Source organism: Macaca nemestrina, chromosome 14 (assembly GCF_043159975.1).
Source record: "Macaca nemestrina isolate mMacNem1 chromosome 14, mMacNem.hap1, whole genome shotgun sequence".
In the NCBI taxonomy this organism is placed as follows: Eukaryota; Metazoa; Chordata; class Mammalia; order Primates; family Cercopithecidae; genus Macaca; species Macaca nemestrina.
Window position 1 is genome coordinate 7174177 of NC_092138.1, and position 16168 is coordinate 7190344.

Below are 16168 nucleotides of genomic sequence, written 5' to 3' on the forward strand. Positions count from 1 at the left end.
TTTTTTTTTTTTTTGAGATGGAGTCGAGTCTTGCACTGTCGCCCGGGCTGGAGCGCAATGGCACAATCTCGGCTCACTGCAACCTCCCCCTCCCGGGTTCACATGGTTCTTCTGCCTCAGCCTCTGAAGTAGCTGGGACTACAGGTGCACACCACTACACCCAGCTAATTTTTTGTATTTTTAGCAGAGACAGGGTTTCGCTATGTTGGCCAGACTGGTCTTGAACTCTTGACCTTCTGATGCACCCACCTCAGCCTCCCAAAGTACTGGGATTACAGGCGTGAGCCACTGCGCCTGGCCAGTGATTGTATTTTTAAAGTGGCTTTGTGAATCATTTTTTGGGGTTTGCTTTTTGTTGAGGAACTTTTGAAATGGTATCTCTAACATTCTGGATTATCTAAGTATCTCTGGATTTTTCTCTTTCTACCCAAGTTTGAGTTGAGCAGAATTGTTTTTGAGCTTCAATGTCCTATTGAGAGGTAGGATTTGTTTTCTGTAATTTAGTCTTGAAGACAAGCAGTTGGCCCCTCTGGAAGTTGTCCCTCAACTGCTATCTTTGTGCCCTCATCCCCAAGCTCTCTGGGGCATCACCAGGAGCACCTCATTGGTGACATGAGTGTGCTGTTATTATCGGGGTGGAAGCCACTGGAAGCACTCCGTTAGGGATATATGTGTGTCTGTTTCTCTGGGGTGCCCGGGGTCAGCAGAGCCCCTGTAGGCACATAGGAAACAGAGGAACCTTGTGGCATTTCAGTTACTGCTGTGTATCACAACATCCCCAAATATAATGTGTCAAGCAATACAACTTTTTCCTTTCCTTTTTTTTTTTTTTAGATGGAGTCTTGCCCAGGCTGGGGTATAGTGGTGCAATGTGGGCTTGCTGCATCCTTCACCTCCTGGGTTCAAGCAATTCTCCTGCCTCCGCCTCCTGAGTAGCTGGGACTATAGGCGCACACCACCATGTCCAGCTAATTTTTGTATTTTTGGTAGAGATGGGGTTTCGCCTGTTGGCCAGGCTGGTCTCGAACTCCTGACCTCAGGTGATTCACCCATCTTGGCCTCCCAGAGTGCTGGGATTACAGGCGTGAGCCACTGCACTTGGCCCACAGCTTTTTCTTTCTCGTAATTCTGTAGATGGTAATTTGGACAGGGCTCAGCTGGGCAACTCTTCCACTCTACTTGGTGTGGGCTGTGGCTGCTCCTGTGGCTGCGTTCATCTGGCAGCTCGAGCTGGCTGGGACATCCAAGCTGGCCTCCATCCTCCAGGGCTGCCTCCAGACGGCCTTGGCTTGTCCATGGGTCTAGCTTGGCTTCCTTGCAGCACGGTGGCCAGGCTCTAATCTGGAGAATGTAGAGCTCCAAGCTTCTGAAGAATTGGGCTTGAAAGGCCCAGAAGATCACATTCTGTTGGCCAAAGAGGAGAGGAAGGAGACTCCCGGCCTCACAGACCAGAATAGGGATTAAATGAGTTGCTGTGTGGATGTGTCTGGCATTAGTAAATATCCTGTACGCCATAGCTGTTTGCAGTGTTGTGCCCCTTTAGTCATTAAGTCATTAGCTAATACTCACGGTGCAGGCATGGAGGAAACAGCCTGTCAGAGGCAGTTTCAAAGGGACAAGAGGTTTGCTCAAGGAACTCCGTGTGCAGAAGGCCTCAACCCTGACTGCATATTACAATCACCTGAAATTCTCCCCTCCCCACCCAGGCAACTTCAGCCAGTCCTGGGGTAGGATCCAGGTGTGGGTATTTTTTAAACTCCCCAAGTTAAGCTATTGTCATGATACAGCTATTGACCATGACTGGTAAGAGTCATTGATTCAGTGAATGAAAGTGTGTTTAAATTTTTTTTTTTTTTTTTTGAGACGGAGTTTCGCTCTTGTTGCCCAGGCTGGAGTGCAGTGGCACAATCTTGGCTCACCGCAACCTCCGCCTCCCGGGTTCAAGCGATTCTCCTGCCCCAGCCTCCTGAGTAGCTGGAATCACAAGCATGCATCACCACGCCTGGTTAATTTTGTGTTTTTAGTAGAGCTGGGGATTTCTCCATGTTGGTCAGGCTGGTCTCGAACTCCTAACCTCAGGTGATCTGCCCGCCTTGGCCTCCCAAAGTGCTGGGATTACAGGCATGAGCCACCATGCCTGGCCTTAAATTTTAATCAAATAGCACTTTTCAAAAACCTAACTATAGACAAGAAAGGTGCTGGGTCCCAGAACCCGAAAGTACAGGAGGCTTAAGTTAAACGTCGACAGCCCCTGAGCCCTGACTTTCCACCAACAAACCAGCCAGATTCCCAAGAAAAAAAGATGCCTCTATATTACATGAGATGAACATCTTAGGCTGATCTATTAATGAGATAAATGTACAGTTTGAGACTAAACAGCTGGACAGGAAGATGGGATGGGTCTGACTTCAGACACTATTGGCTGGTGCAGGAGCAGGAGGGAGGCAGAGGGGCAGTCTGTGCCCACTCGTGCGTTCAGTTGTGACTATGATACAAGTAGTAGAACTCCAACATTTATAGTGCAGTCTCGGAATTATGCAGAATATATTTGCCATCTCTTTTTGGTGGCAGAACTGAAAGTAGAAATTTAAAAACCTGAGAGAGAGAGAAAGAGAAAGAGAGAAGAAAAGGAGGTGGGAAGAGCAGGAGCTTCATATTCCAAGTGGAAAGTTGAAGTCATGAAACCAGACAGATCTCTCTTTCTTTCCCCTAATTAATTAAAGGTTGTAAAGTCAGGGTGTGGGCTGGGTGTATTCCCTTTATTTTTTAAAACCATGTTTGACAGCTCCAGGCTCCCAGGATTTCATCAGGATCTCAGGTGCGCTGTAATTCACGTGTCATGCACCCGGTTGCATAACTTCATTGTTACATGGGCAGCGTTTCTCTATGGAGTCCATTTGCATCATCTCATCAGGAGAGGAAAGCCCACAGCACCGTCTTGCCCTTAAGGAAAAGATGCAGTTTCTTTCATGTTTTGAAGTAATCTCCTTAAAGATAAAAATACAAAAAGAAAAAAGTAAAATCACCCATAGTGCCCACCAAACAAAAAGAAGAAAGTAAAATCACCCATAGTGCCCACCGCTTAACGATGTTTTACAGTACGCCTCCCCTGGCCTTTCCTACTTTGAGCATGGCTGCAGAACAGAAGGATTCTGGTCATGGACTTTGGACACAAGCTCCCTGACTTCAGAATTCAACTTAGGTTGGTCACTTGCCTGGTCCCTGACTCAGTTTCCTGATCTGTGAAATGGAGATAACAATGGTAACCCACTTGAGGATTAAGTGCATGACCACAGTATCTGTAAGGTGCCGTGCCTGGCCCAAGTAGGACACAGTACTGCTACCATCACTACCGTGACGACTCCTGACTTCTTCCTGTACTGACAAAAGACACACGCACACACACACACGCATAGACACAAACATGAACACACGCACTGTGCACCCACATCCCAACAGGTCAATGCATGTGCCCATTTGCACACACACACAAATAGGTACATACCTGTGAACACACACATTTTCCCACCAACAATAACATACTCTATGTAGAGGTCTGCAGCTGCACACACGTCACAACATGTCATGGATATTTCTTCCAGTCGGCAACCGTACACTTTCCAGCAAGGGTGCCATTCTTACTAGCTGTTCCTCCCTGGATGGCTGGGGTTGTCCTGATCCTTCACTGTGACAGACTTACCACTGCAGGGCTTGCTGTGTGTTGGGGATGCAGAGTTTTAATTTTCTCAGATACTGTCAAATCGCTGTCCCAAATCCACACCACTTTGCACACCTCCTGGAGGGCCTCTCTCCACATCCTGGTCAGGAGCGCACATGGATGCTGGACTCTACCAAGCCCATCACTGAGAAATGCTCTCTCGTTAATTTGTATTTCAGTAATTATTATTTATGCAAAGGCTTCTAATGTATCTTGCGCAGCCTGTAAGCACCATCGTGAACAATGTCAATCTATTCTTGGCCTGCACAGTTGATTTTATAGCTTTTTTACAAATAAAAACTGTGCAGACAACCCACAGCTCCCTCAGACCAGTAATGTGCCAAATTAGCGCATGAGGCGAGAGGAGTTCTAAACGCGGAGCAGTTTCTAGTTGTAATACGTTGGAAGTGCCCATCCTCATCCTACTAAGCAAATCATTCAGCATCTAGTCATTCACTCAAAAACTGTTTCCTGAGCACCTGTCTGTGTCAGGCTTATACCGATTGTAGGCTTTTGACAGTAAACACAAATTTTTAAGAATCCCTGTCCTTGTGGAATTTATGGTCTATCCCAAATAATGTCTGAATGTGGGCACCTGAGGTGAGGACCCCACAGCATATGGTGGCCGCTGCGTGTGGGAGTCCATAATGGCCGTGGACCCACTTGGTGTCCCACTGCAGCTGTGACCAAGGCCACACAGGGTGGCTGGGCAGACAGTGCCCCTGGGACCATGGGACAGGATCAGCAGAGAGTGCCTCATGGCCCCAGAGCTGTTCCTTACACAGATGGGAAAAAGGAAGCCCAAGGGTACCTGCCTGCCCACGGCACCTGGGAAGCCCACCTTCCTGCCTTCCTCCAAGGGAAAGTCTGAGGAGCCCGGTCAGGCCCCACTGTTCTCCGGCATGCATGCTCTGAGGTCCTGCTCTGGGGCTGGTCTCCAGGCCTGTCCCAGCTGAGCCTGGACTGGGGCAGAGCAGCAAGCAGAGCTGCAGGAAGGGCCCAAGCAGTGGGATCCACTCTGTGCCGGCTGCTGTCTGCCTCTTACTCAAGTTAATGGGACTGGCCCTTGGTTCCCAGTTCCTATTTGAAATATACCAGGAAAGGACTGTGGTGCCTTGTCCTTGGCTGAGACCCTTGCCTCTGGACCAAGCAGCCGGCCAAGGCGGGTGGCAGCTATCACTGGGCCCGTGTGTTCGGGGACTCAGCCTGGACAGGTCACCAGTGGGGTTGCTGAACAGCGTGGCTGAGGGAGGAAAGCATTCCCCAAATCCTCAGGGGCTTTCTCCTGAAATGGAACCAAGCCATGGGTGTCCACAGCACCAGCATGCAGTGACCACGTGCAGGCCTGTGTCGAGGGCTGAGTGAGTGATGTGGCCACTCCAGCCTCGTGGAGCTGGCACCAGGCCTGTGCGGCTAGGGGGTTTCAGACACAGGCCCAACACGGGTGCAGGGCTGTCCTGGAGAGAGGGCTGCTTGTTCGGAGAGCCAGGCGCACCTCCCCAGGGTGCTGATGGGCGATGTCTGAGTAACAACTCACCACTGACTTGGTGGCTTAACACAGCACAGCTTTGTTCTCTTACTGTTCTGGATGCTAGAAGTCTAAAACCAATCTGACTGGGTTAAAGTGAAAGGTGGGCAGGGCTGGTTCTTTCTGGAGACTCTAGGGGAGAATCCATTTGTTCACTGTCTTTCCACTTCTAGAGGTCACCTGCATTCCTTGGCTCTTGTCTCCCTCCATCTTCAAAGCGCATCCCTGCAGTCTCCGTGTCCATCACCGCGTCACCGCCCGCTCTCTTCTGGTCGGACTGTCTCAGGAGGACCCTTGTGACTACATTGCCCTCCTCCCCTGAATAATTCTGGGCTTCATCACATATGCAGAGTCCTGTTTCCTATGTAAGGTCACAACCATGGGTTCCAGGGATTAGGATATGAACATATTTGGGGGCCACTATCATCCTGGCACGTGGAGGGACACAGAATGTTTCTCTGGGCAGGGGTGTAAAAGACAGAGGTTGCAGGTAGAGAGAGCAGTGCCCAGCACCCATGGCCCGCTCTGGGCCAGTGAGTCAGCCCTGACCTGTTTCCAGCCTGGTGCGGCTCTGCGCTGGGCAGTTCCACGTGTTGCTCCTCTCTCCAGGCAGGGTGGGTCCCTGTGGGACATTGCAAACCCGCCAGATTGGCGGGAGCCAGGGACACAGGGCAGGCAGCAATGGTGGCTTGGGAAGGCCGACCTTGTGTGTTGCAAGGGTGTCCCCACCTAACTGTGCAGAGCTTGGGCACACAGTGTGGTGGTGCTGTGGGGCACTGGGGGCATAGAGGGTAAGGGAGGATGCCCTGAGGGGATGCACGTGATCTCGGTGGAAGCAGAATGAACAGAGACAGGCGCGAATGGAGCCGATGTTGGGATCATAAGAGCCACCAGCCTAAGCCTGGGGTCCTCGGAAACATGTGCGTTGACTCCTCAGCCAGCCGCGGGGTCAGCTTGCACCTTCCGGTCCTCTTTCCTCCCTGCTCCTTGTGCGGTCATCTGCAGGGAAATCTTTCCCTTCTCAGCCCTGTGAGGCCCACATCTGCACAAGTGTACCTCTTCGTCCACCCCGATGACTCCCTGCAGCCCCACAGCCCTCTCCTCTGAAGGCCTGTGCCACCTCCAGATGGTGGACAAAGGGGCTGGCTGCTCTGAGGCAGGGGAGGCGGGGTCTCCCCACTGCAGGTGAATGCGCAGGGCACTTGTTTCCAGATGGCACCAGGTGGTATGAGAGGCCCAGGAGCCACGGAGTGATCTCCCATCCTCCACTCTGCAGCTTACTCCACGCTGTGCAACTTGACAAACCTCAGTAACTACCTACAAGATGGCTTCAGGGCAACTCTGACCAACCCCACCTTGCTCTCTGTAGGCCTTGTGCTGTGCTCAACAACTCCTCCTCTGTCATAATGAGGTATCCTTTTTGTCACAGATGAGTTCCCCTTGGACTGGCCCCTTGTAGCAGCAGGAACTCACTTGCATCTCCTGAAATGTCCCCAGAGCGGGACTGAGCCCCAAACAGGAGTTGCCGCAAGGCCTGCTGGGGATGAGGGAGGCTCATGGGCAAGTCCTGGTATCAGGCGGGGCATGTTCACATGTGGGCCCCTGCCAACACAGGCCCACATAGGCAGGCTGCCTGCGCGCCCCTGCTCACTCCACACCCTGGACAGCCCAGCCATTTCCATCCTGGGGGTATTTAGCCCACAGCTGATGAGGATGGGGTTTCTATGGGCAGGGCCAGGCAGCAGGGCTTGGCACTGGGGGCCGTGTGGGTAGTGTCTGAAGTTTCCAGCCAGACCCCGGTGCTGCCCACACCCCTGCTGGCTGCTGAGTTCTGGTGCTGGGGCGTTGCCTCTCTGAGCGGTGCAATACCCGGGACCCCTCCTCTGTTTTCCTGTTCATCCAGACTTCTCGTGGCCTGAGCTATGTTTCCCCCGGTTCCCAAATCCATCCAACTCAGAGTTTCCCCTGCCAAACCACAGAAATAATACCCAGCTTGTTTCCTGGCAAACACACCTTCCAGAGCCAGACTCAACTTGCCACAAGATGGGCTTATCATGAAATAAAATCTTAACACTGCAGTTCTCTGGGTTTTTGATTGTCCTCACAAAGGTGGGGAAAGTGGAGTTGGCGTGTTTCAGAGCAATGGAAGCAGGCCGCGATCTGTTAACTCTGTAAAATAAAACCTTCTGGGAAACAGAAAATTTACCTGACCACCAGTGGGTGTGTGACCACAGGACTCCGGCTGGGGCTCCTGCCTGCTCACCGTAGAGATTGCAAAGGAAGAAACAGTGCATCGTTTCCAGTTTGCATCTGTAAGTAACCATGTTTAAGTGAAGCTGGGAGCTGACTCAGAAAAACGAAGCTTCGAGCACTCTTGTAAGATCTCAGCCAAGCGAGATGAATCCCTGTGCCCTCCGCAGGCCTGCCAGGCACAGCCACGGTGCCCGGCCAGCACCGTCACCATGTTCATCGCTGCAAGGAACTTCCTGACTCTGCAGCAAGATCACCCAGGCCTGTGGGCCGTGGGAGCCCCGCTTCCTCATTGCCATCCCTGGGAGTCCTGTCTCCACCTTTTCACTGTCCCAGCAGGTCAGGCTATCCAGGGACACCCTGGATTTTGGATCTCCTGGCACACTGACTGAAAACCCTTCTTTTTCCCTCAGAAAACACATTGGAAATGAGAGGGTGTGAATCAGATAAGCTTAGGGATATCTTTGAAGTCATTAACATCTATTTTAAACATCAACTGCGGGGTTTGAGACCCTAAGTATCATCCGTGGCTAATTGTCTGCAGCTTCCCCCAGAAACGACCGCCAAGCCACACTCCAGAGCTGCTGTCCTGGAACATTCTGTAGGGAAGGAGCAATTTTTTGTAGTTTTTCTCCAATCTGTCTTGGGCCAAAGCTTTTGTAAAACACGGAGGACATGGATTACTGAAACACAGGCACACACTTCGATGCCACAGTCCTGTCAAATTGCTGTGAGAGTTCTGAACACATACACTTCCTTGCACTCTCTTATCTCGTCACAGGGCAGACACCAGCAGCTCACAAGTGACCTGGTCCACGGACTCTACTGGGAGAGCGCTGGCAGCCCCGTACCCTAGATTCTCTGTGTGTTCCTATTTCAGCTACAAACAACCTTTTTATTGTTCTTTTTGTTTGCGACAGAGTCTTTCTCTGTCGCCCAGGCTGGAGTGCAGTGATGCAATCTCGGCTCACTGCAACCTCCACCTCCCAGGTTCAAGCAATTCTCCTGCCTCAGCCTCCCAAGTACCTGGGATTACAGGTATGCTCCACCACGCCTGGCTGATTTTTGTATTTTTGTAGAGACAAGATTTCACTATGTTGGCCAGGCTGGTCTCGAACTCCTGACCTCAGGTGATCCACCCACCTCGGCCTCTCAAAGTGCTGGGATTACAGGAGTGAGGCACTGCACCCGGCCCTTATTTTTTTTATAAACCACAGGTGCTTTCAAACTGCCAGCCAGAAAGTCCTTTGTCAGACCGTGCAGGCTGATCTTCAGCCAGAACAGTGTCACGCTGGCTCTTCTACAGCCCCTGTGAGCTGGGCTCTTAGGGGGTCCTGGTGCAGTTCTTCTGTGTGCCCCGCTGCGGTGTTGACTCCTGGGCGTCACGTGACCTTGACGATGTCCAGGTGGTCAGAGTCTTCCGAGGGCCTTTTATATGCCACGTAACATGCTGATTCCTGATCACTAAAGATGTCCTGATCCAACTGTCGCAGATATTCTGAGCAGTATGGTCACTTAGCTACAGGGTGGAAACCAAAATGAGGACGTCCACCAACACAGAAACTGCAGTGCCTTCTTCAAAGATGTCACCTGGACACGCTTATCAAATTCTGTACATGCCACCTAAAATGAGCAGAAGCCCATTTTCCTTCTTGTATTTTTCTTTTCTTTTTTTGAGACAAAGCCTCGCTCTGTTGCCCATGCTGCAGTGCAGTGGTGCCGTCTTGGCTCACTGCAACCTCTGTCTCCTGGCTCACTGCAACCTCCACCTCCCGGGTTCAAACGATTCTTATGCCTCAGCCTCCCGAGTAGCTGGGATTACAGGCATGCGTCACCACACCCGGCTAATTTTTGTATTTTTAGTAAAGACAGAGTTTCACCATGTTGGCCAGGCTGGTCTCAAACTCCTAATCTCAAGTGATCTGCCCACTTCAGCCTCCCAAAGTGCTGGAATTGCAGGTGTGTGAGCCACATCACCAGGCCCTTGAATTTTTCTATATCCGTCTTCACCTACAAATCCCTTCCCAACACACATGGTTTTCCCAGGGTGCTAGTTAATATATTTGAATTTCTTCTAAACCAATATCTTGGTTTTCTGTGTTTCTTTCTCTAGATTTAGCTTTTCTTTCCTTTTAGAAATTAATTTATTACCAAATTTGGCAAGCTCTTAAAAATACATCATGGAATGGAGTTTAACATTATTAAGTTGGGGGTTGAATTTGGTTCTCATTGGCTTAAATGAACCATTTCTTTCACAATGGAGTCTGCATACACTTTGTGACTCTCATGAAAGTATTAATTTGTTAACTTTAGTGGTGTAAAAAAGTTCTTTTCACACCACTGGAGTGGAGGGCGTTAAGGTTGTGTTGTGTTACGTTTTGATGTGAGGTTATGCTGGTCCCATGAAACATGCTGGGATGTGTTCCCTCTTCCTGTTTCCTGGAAGAGTTTGTGTACACTTGGTGCTATTACGTCTTTGAACGTTTGATGGAATTCACTTGTGAAACCATCTGAGCTGGTTTTCTTAGTGTGAAGGTTAATGATGACAAATTCAATTCCTTTCATGGATACAGGATTATTCATATTTTCCCTTTCATCTTGTGTAAATGTTGGTAGATCATACTTCTCAGGAAATTTGTTCAGTTCATTAAGTTGCCAAATTGATTGCTATAAAGTGTTCACAAAAACAGCTAATGATTCTTTTAATATCTGAAGTGGTAACCAGTGTTTCATTTCTGATATTTGTCATTTGTGCTCTATTACTAATTTTTTCTTATTAACTAGTTACGACTTTATTTATTTTGTTGCTTTTAAAGAACTAAGATTTAGCTTTGTAATCTTTTTCTTTTCAAAAAAAGATTTTATTTTTCACTTTGTTTCTTTACAAACCCTTGTGTTGAGGACTGATTTTCAATAGATCACAGCAAGGGAAGCTGTGTAATCTTTTTCTAACATTTGTTTTCTCTCTTGTTGACTTCTGCTCCTTCCGTCTTCTTTGGGTTTACTTTGCTCTTCTTTTTTTAGCTTTTTGAGGTGGACTGTTCCGTCTTTGAGGTCACATGTTTCCTCTTTTCTAACATAAGCCTTTAAAAGTGTAAATTTTCCTCCTCACACTGCTTTAGTCCATCCCATACATTTTGATGTATTTATTGTATTTTTATATATCAGTCAATTAGAGGTATTTTAAAAATTCTTTTTGAAACATGCATTATTTAGAAGTGTGCAGGTTAATTTCCAAATATTGGGGGGTTTCCTAGATCTGTTATTATTTCTAATTTAATTCTGCTGTGGTCAGAGAACCTACTTTGTGCTATTTCAAATATTTTTAAATTGTGGGGACTTGTATTATGGGCCAGCATACAGTTCATCTTAGTGAATTTTCTATGTGAACTTGGAAAGAATATGTAGTGATACAGAAATAGCAATTAGGTAAAGGTAACTGATGATAATGTTCACTTCCTCCACATGTTTACTGATATTTTTGTAATTGATCAATAAGGTGATGAAAGAGAAGTGTTAAATCTCTTACTGTGAGTGTGGAATTGTTTTTCTCCAACAAACTAAGCAGAGAAAGGGACTTCTTCTACCTGATAAAGGGCATCTGTGAAAAACCTGGAGCTCACCCAATACAATACTTACTGTTGAAATACTGAGTACTTTCTCCCTAGGATCAGCAAGATAAGGAAGTAAGTGCATGCATTTTCTCTCTCTCTCTCTCTCAGTACTTCTAGTTAATTGTACTGAGAACCTAGCTGTGGCAATGAAACAAGAAAAACATGTAAAGGCATAAATATTGGTGGGAAAGAAGTAAAATTGTCTCTATTTGAACATAACATGGTTGTTTACATAGAAAACCTCAAGGAAACTACAGAACCACTAGTATAAGTCTGCAGGACACAAAAATCAATAGCATACATACATATATACTAGCAGCAAACAATTAGAAAATGAAATTTTAAAAAATTTATTTACAATAGTACCAAATAAAATATTTTTAAATATTTAACAAAGTGCAGAAGTCCTTTTCACAGAAAACTGCAGAATATTGTTAAGGGAGACATTTTAAAAGACCTGTATAGCCCAGGCATGGTGGCTCATGCCTGTAATACCAGCACTTTGGGAGGCCGAGGCAGGCGGATCACCTGAGGCCAGGAATTTGAGACCAGCCTGGCCACCAACATGATGAAACCCCATCTCTACTAAAAATACAAAAATCAGCTGGGCGTGGTGGCACACACCTGTAATGCCAAATACTCGGGAAGCTGAGGCAGGAGAATCTCTTGAACCTGGGAGGCGGAGGTTGCAGTGAGCTGAGATCTCACCACTGCACTCCAGTCTAGGTGACAGAGTAAGACTTTGTCAAAAACAAACAAACAAACAAAAACAAACAAACAAAAAAACACACCTGAATACATGGAGAGGCATTGTTCCAAATCTCAATTGGATAAGAAGACTCAATAGTGCCATCAGTTCTCCTTATTATTACCTTTTGTATAAATTTATGGGGTGCAAGTGTAATTTTGTTACATGCATAGATTGTGTAGTGGTGAAGTCAAGGCTTCTAGGATATCTATCACCTAAATAACATACATTATACCCATTAAATAATTTTCTAGCATCCATCCCCTCCCACCCCCTCACCCTTCCAAGTGTTTGTTGTCTATCATTCCACATTCTGTGTCCATGTGTACACATTATTTAGCTTTCACTTGTAAGTGAGAACATGTGATACTTGTCTGTGTCTGACTTATTTCATTTAAGGTAATGGCCTCCAGCTCCATCCATGTTGGTGGAAAACATATGATTTCATTATTTTATGACTGAATAGTATTCAATTATACATATATGACATTTTCTTTATCCAGTCTTCTACTGATGGACACTTAGGTTGATTCCACATCTTTGCTATTGTGAATAGTGCTGACAGAAACATGAGTGCTGGTGTCTTTTTGATATAATGATTTATTTTCCTTTGAGTAGATCCCAGTAGTGAGATTACTGAATTGAATGGTAGTTCTAGTTTTAGTTATTTGAGAAATCTCCGTACTGTCTTCCATAGAGCACATACTAATTTACATTTGTGCCAATAGTATATAAGTTGCCTTTTCTCTGCATCCTTGCTAACATCTGTTATTTTTTGTCTTTTTAATAATAGCCATTCTGTCTGGTGTAAGATGATATTTCATTGTGTTTTTAATTTGCATTTCTCTGATGATTAATGATTTGGAGCATTCTTTCTTATGTTTGTTGGCAATTTGTATGTCTTCTTTTGAAAAACATCTATTCATGCTCTTTGCCCACTTTTTAATGGGATTATTTGGGGGTTTTTTGTTGAGTTGTTTGAGTTTCTTATAAATTCTGACTGTCAGTCCCTGTCAGATGCATAGTTTGCAAATATTTTCTCCCATTTCGCTAGTTGTTTGTTCACTCAGCTGATTATTTCCTTTGCTGTGCAGAAGCTTTTTAGTTTAATTAAATCCCATTTGTCTGTTTTTGTTTCTGTTGCTTGTGCTTTTGAGGTCTTGGTGACGAATTTTTTGCCTAGACCAATGTTGAGAAGTTTTCCCTAGGTTTTCTTTTAGTACTTTTATAGTTTCAGATCTTACATTTAATTCATCTTGAGTTGACTTTTTTATATGGTGAGAGAGTAGGATCCAGTTTTATTCTTCTGCAAATGACAATGCAGTTTTTCCAGCACAATTTACTAAAAAGAGTGTCCTTCCCCCAGTGTAAGTTCTTGTTGACTTTATCAAAGATCAGTTGGCTATAAATATGTGCTTTTATTTCTGGGTTCTCTACTCTGCTCCATTGATTTATGTGTTTATACCAGTTCCATGCTGTTTTGATTACTGTAGCCTGGTGGTATAATTTGAAGTCAGATAATATGATGGCTCCAGCTTTGTTCTTTTTGCTTGGGATTGCTTTGGCTATTTGGGCTCTTTTTTTAGTTACACATGAATTTTAGGACTATTTTTTTTTTCTAAATCTGTGAAAAATGATGTTGGTATTTTGGTAGGAATTGCATTAAATTTGTAGATTGTTTTCAGCAGTACGGACACTTTAATAATATTAATTCTGATCAATTAGCATGGGATGTTTTTCCATTTGGGTTATCTACAGTTTCTTTCATCAGTGTTTTGTAGCTTTCTTGGTTGAGGTCTTTCGTCTTCTTGGTTAAAAATATTCCTAGATGTTTTAATTTTTTGGTAGGTATTGTAGGTGGGATTGTGTTCTTGATTTGGTTCTCAGCTAGATCATTACTGATGTGTAGAAATGCTACTAATTTTAGTAGATTGATTTTGTATCCTAAAATTTTCCTGAATTTATTTGTTGAATTGAAGAGTTTTTGATGGAATCTTTAGGGTTTTCTAGATGTAAGAATGCATCATCAGTGAACAGGGATAATTTGACTTACTTTTTTCCAGTTTGGATACCTTTTATTTCTTTCACCTGATTGCTCTAGCTAGGACTTACAGTACTATGTTGAATATGGTTGGTGAAAGTGGGCATCCTTGCCTTTTTCCAGTTCTTAGAGGGAATGCTTTAGACTTTTCCCCATTTAATATGGTGCTGACTGTGGGTCTGATGTATATGGGCTTTATTATTTTGAAGTATTTTCCTTCTGTGCCTAGTTTGTTGAGGTTATCAATTTATCATGTAAGGGATACTGAATTTTATAAAATACTTTTTCTGCATCTGTTGAGATTATCATATAGTTTTTGTTCTCAATTCTGTTAAGTGATGAATCACATCTATTGCTTTATGTATGTTGAACCATCCTTGCATTCCTCATGTAAAATCCACTTGATCAGTTCTCAAATTGATCCATGGATTCAATGCAATCCTAATCAAAATTTTAGCGAAGAATTTTTTGTAGAAGTTGAGAAACTAATTCTAAAATTTACTTGAAAACATAAAGGACCTACATTAGTCAAAGACATTTTTAAGAAGTTGGAGGGCTGACACCACTTGATTTTAAAACTTACTACAAAACTACAGTAACCAAGTAGTATGGTAATACTGAAAGGATAGATACATAGAGCCCTTGAACATAAGTGGGATAGTCATAGACAGGCAAAGATAGCCATAGATAATCAATTTTTAACAAAGATACCCACTCAAATTAATGAAGAAATAAATGTTTTTTCAACAACTGAGTATATGCATAAGGAAAAAAATGAACATCCACTCTTACCTTGCTCTGTATACAAAATTCACTTGAAATGGCCATATACATAAAACTCCCAGAAGAAAACATAGGAGAAAAAGGGCCTTGCAACCTTGAGTGGCATATGTCTTTTACACAGGATACAGAAAGCACAATCCATTAAAAATTGATAAACTGGACTTATCAAAATTTACAGCTTTTGCTCTTCAAAGACACCATTAAGAAATGAAGGCAAGTCACAGAATAGGAGGAAATATTAGCAATACCTATCTCTGATGAATAACTTGTAATCACAAAACATAAATTGTACTTAAATCTCAATATTAAGGTTGGGTATAGTGGCTCACATCTGTAATTCCAGTGCTCTGAGAAGCAAAGATGGGAAAATAGCTTTAGCCCAGGGGTTTGAGACAAACCTAGGCAACACAGTGAGACCCCATCTCTACAAAAAAGTTAAAAATATAATCAGGAGTGGTGGTGCATGCCTGTAGTCTCAGCTACTTAGGAGGCTAAAGTAGGAGGATCACTGCAGCCCAGGAGCTCAAGGCTTCAGTGAGCTATGATCATGCCATTGTATTCCAGCTTGGGCAACAGAGTGAGACCATGTCTCCAGAAAAGAAAAAGAAAAAAACCTCCAAATAGTAAAAGGAGAGGCTTTTTTTGCAGATGCTGCCACCACCCAGGGCCCCCTGCCACCAACTATGATGGACATCACTGATAATGGTGAGCCCTTAGGCTGTGTCGCCTTTGAGCTGTTTGCAGACCAAGTTCCAAAGACAGCAAGAAACTTTTGCACTCTGAGCATTAGAGAGAAAATATTTGGTTATAAGGATTCCTGCTTTCACAGAATTATTCCAGGGTTTATGGATCTACATGGTGACTTCACAGGCCATAATGGCACTAGTGGAAAGTCCATTCATGGAAAGAAATTTGCTGATGAAAACTTCAGCCCGAAGCATACAGGTCCTGTCATCTTTCCATGGCAAATGCTAGACCCAACACAGATGGTTTCCAGTTTTTCATCTGCATTGCCAAGACTGAGTGGTTAGATGGCAAACATGTGGTCTCTGGGAAGGTGAAAGAAGGCATGAATATCTTGGAGGCCATGGAGCACTTTGGGTTCAGGAATAAGAAGACCAGCAAGAAGATCACCATTGCTAACTCTGGACAAGTCTAATACATTTGACTCATACTTTATCTTAACCATCAGACTACTTTTGCTGTAACCTGGAGAGCAGCCCATCACCTTTTGCTATTGATGCACCTTTTTTTTTTTTTTTTTTTTTTTTTTTGAGGCGGAGTCCCCTCTGTTGCCCAGACTGCAGTGCAGTGGTGAGATCTCAGCTCACTGCAACCTCTGCCTCCTGGGTTCAAGCGATTCTCCTGCCTCAGCCTCCTGAGTAGCTGGGACTGCAGGTACATGCCACCACGCCCTGCTAGTTTTCGTATTTTTAGTAGAGACAGGGTTTCATCATATTGGCAGGCTCGTTTCGAACTCCTGACC

General features: G+C 45.1%; 1 pseudogene; it reads left to right on the plus strand.

Annotated features, from left to right (window-relative positions):
* Positions 1 to 11815: 11815 nt before the first annotated feature.
* On the plus strand, positions 11816 to 15920 carry LOC139358288 (peptidyl-prolyl cis-trans isomerase A pseudogene; annotated as a pseudogene).
* Positions 15921 to 16168: the final 248 nt, after the last annotated feature.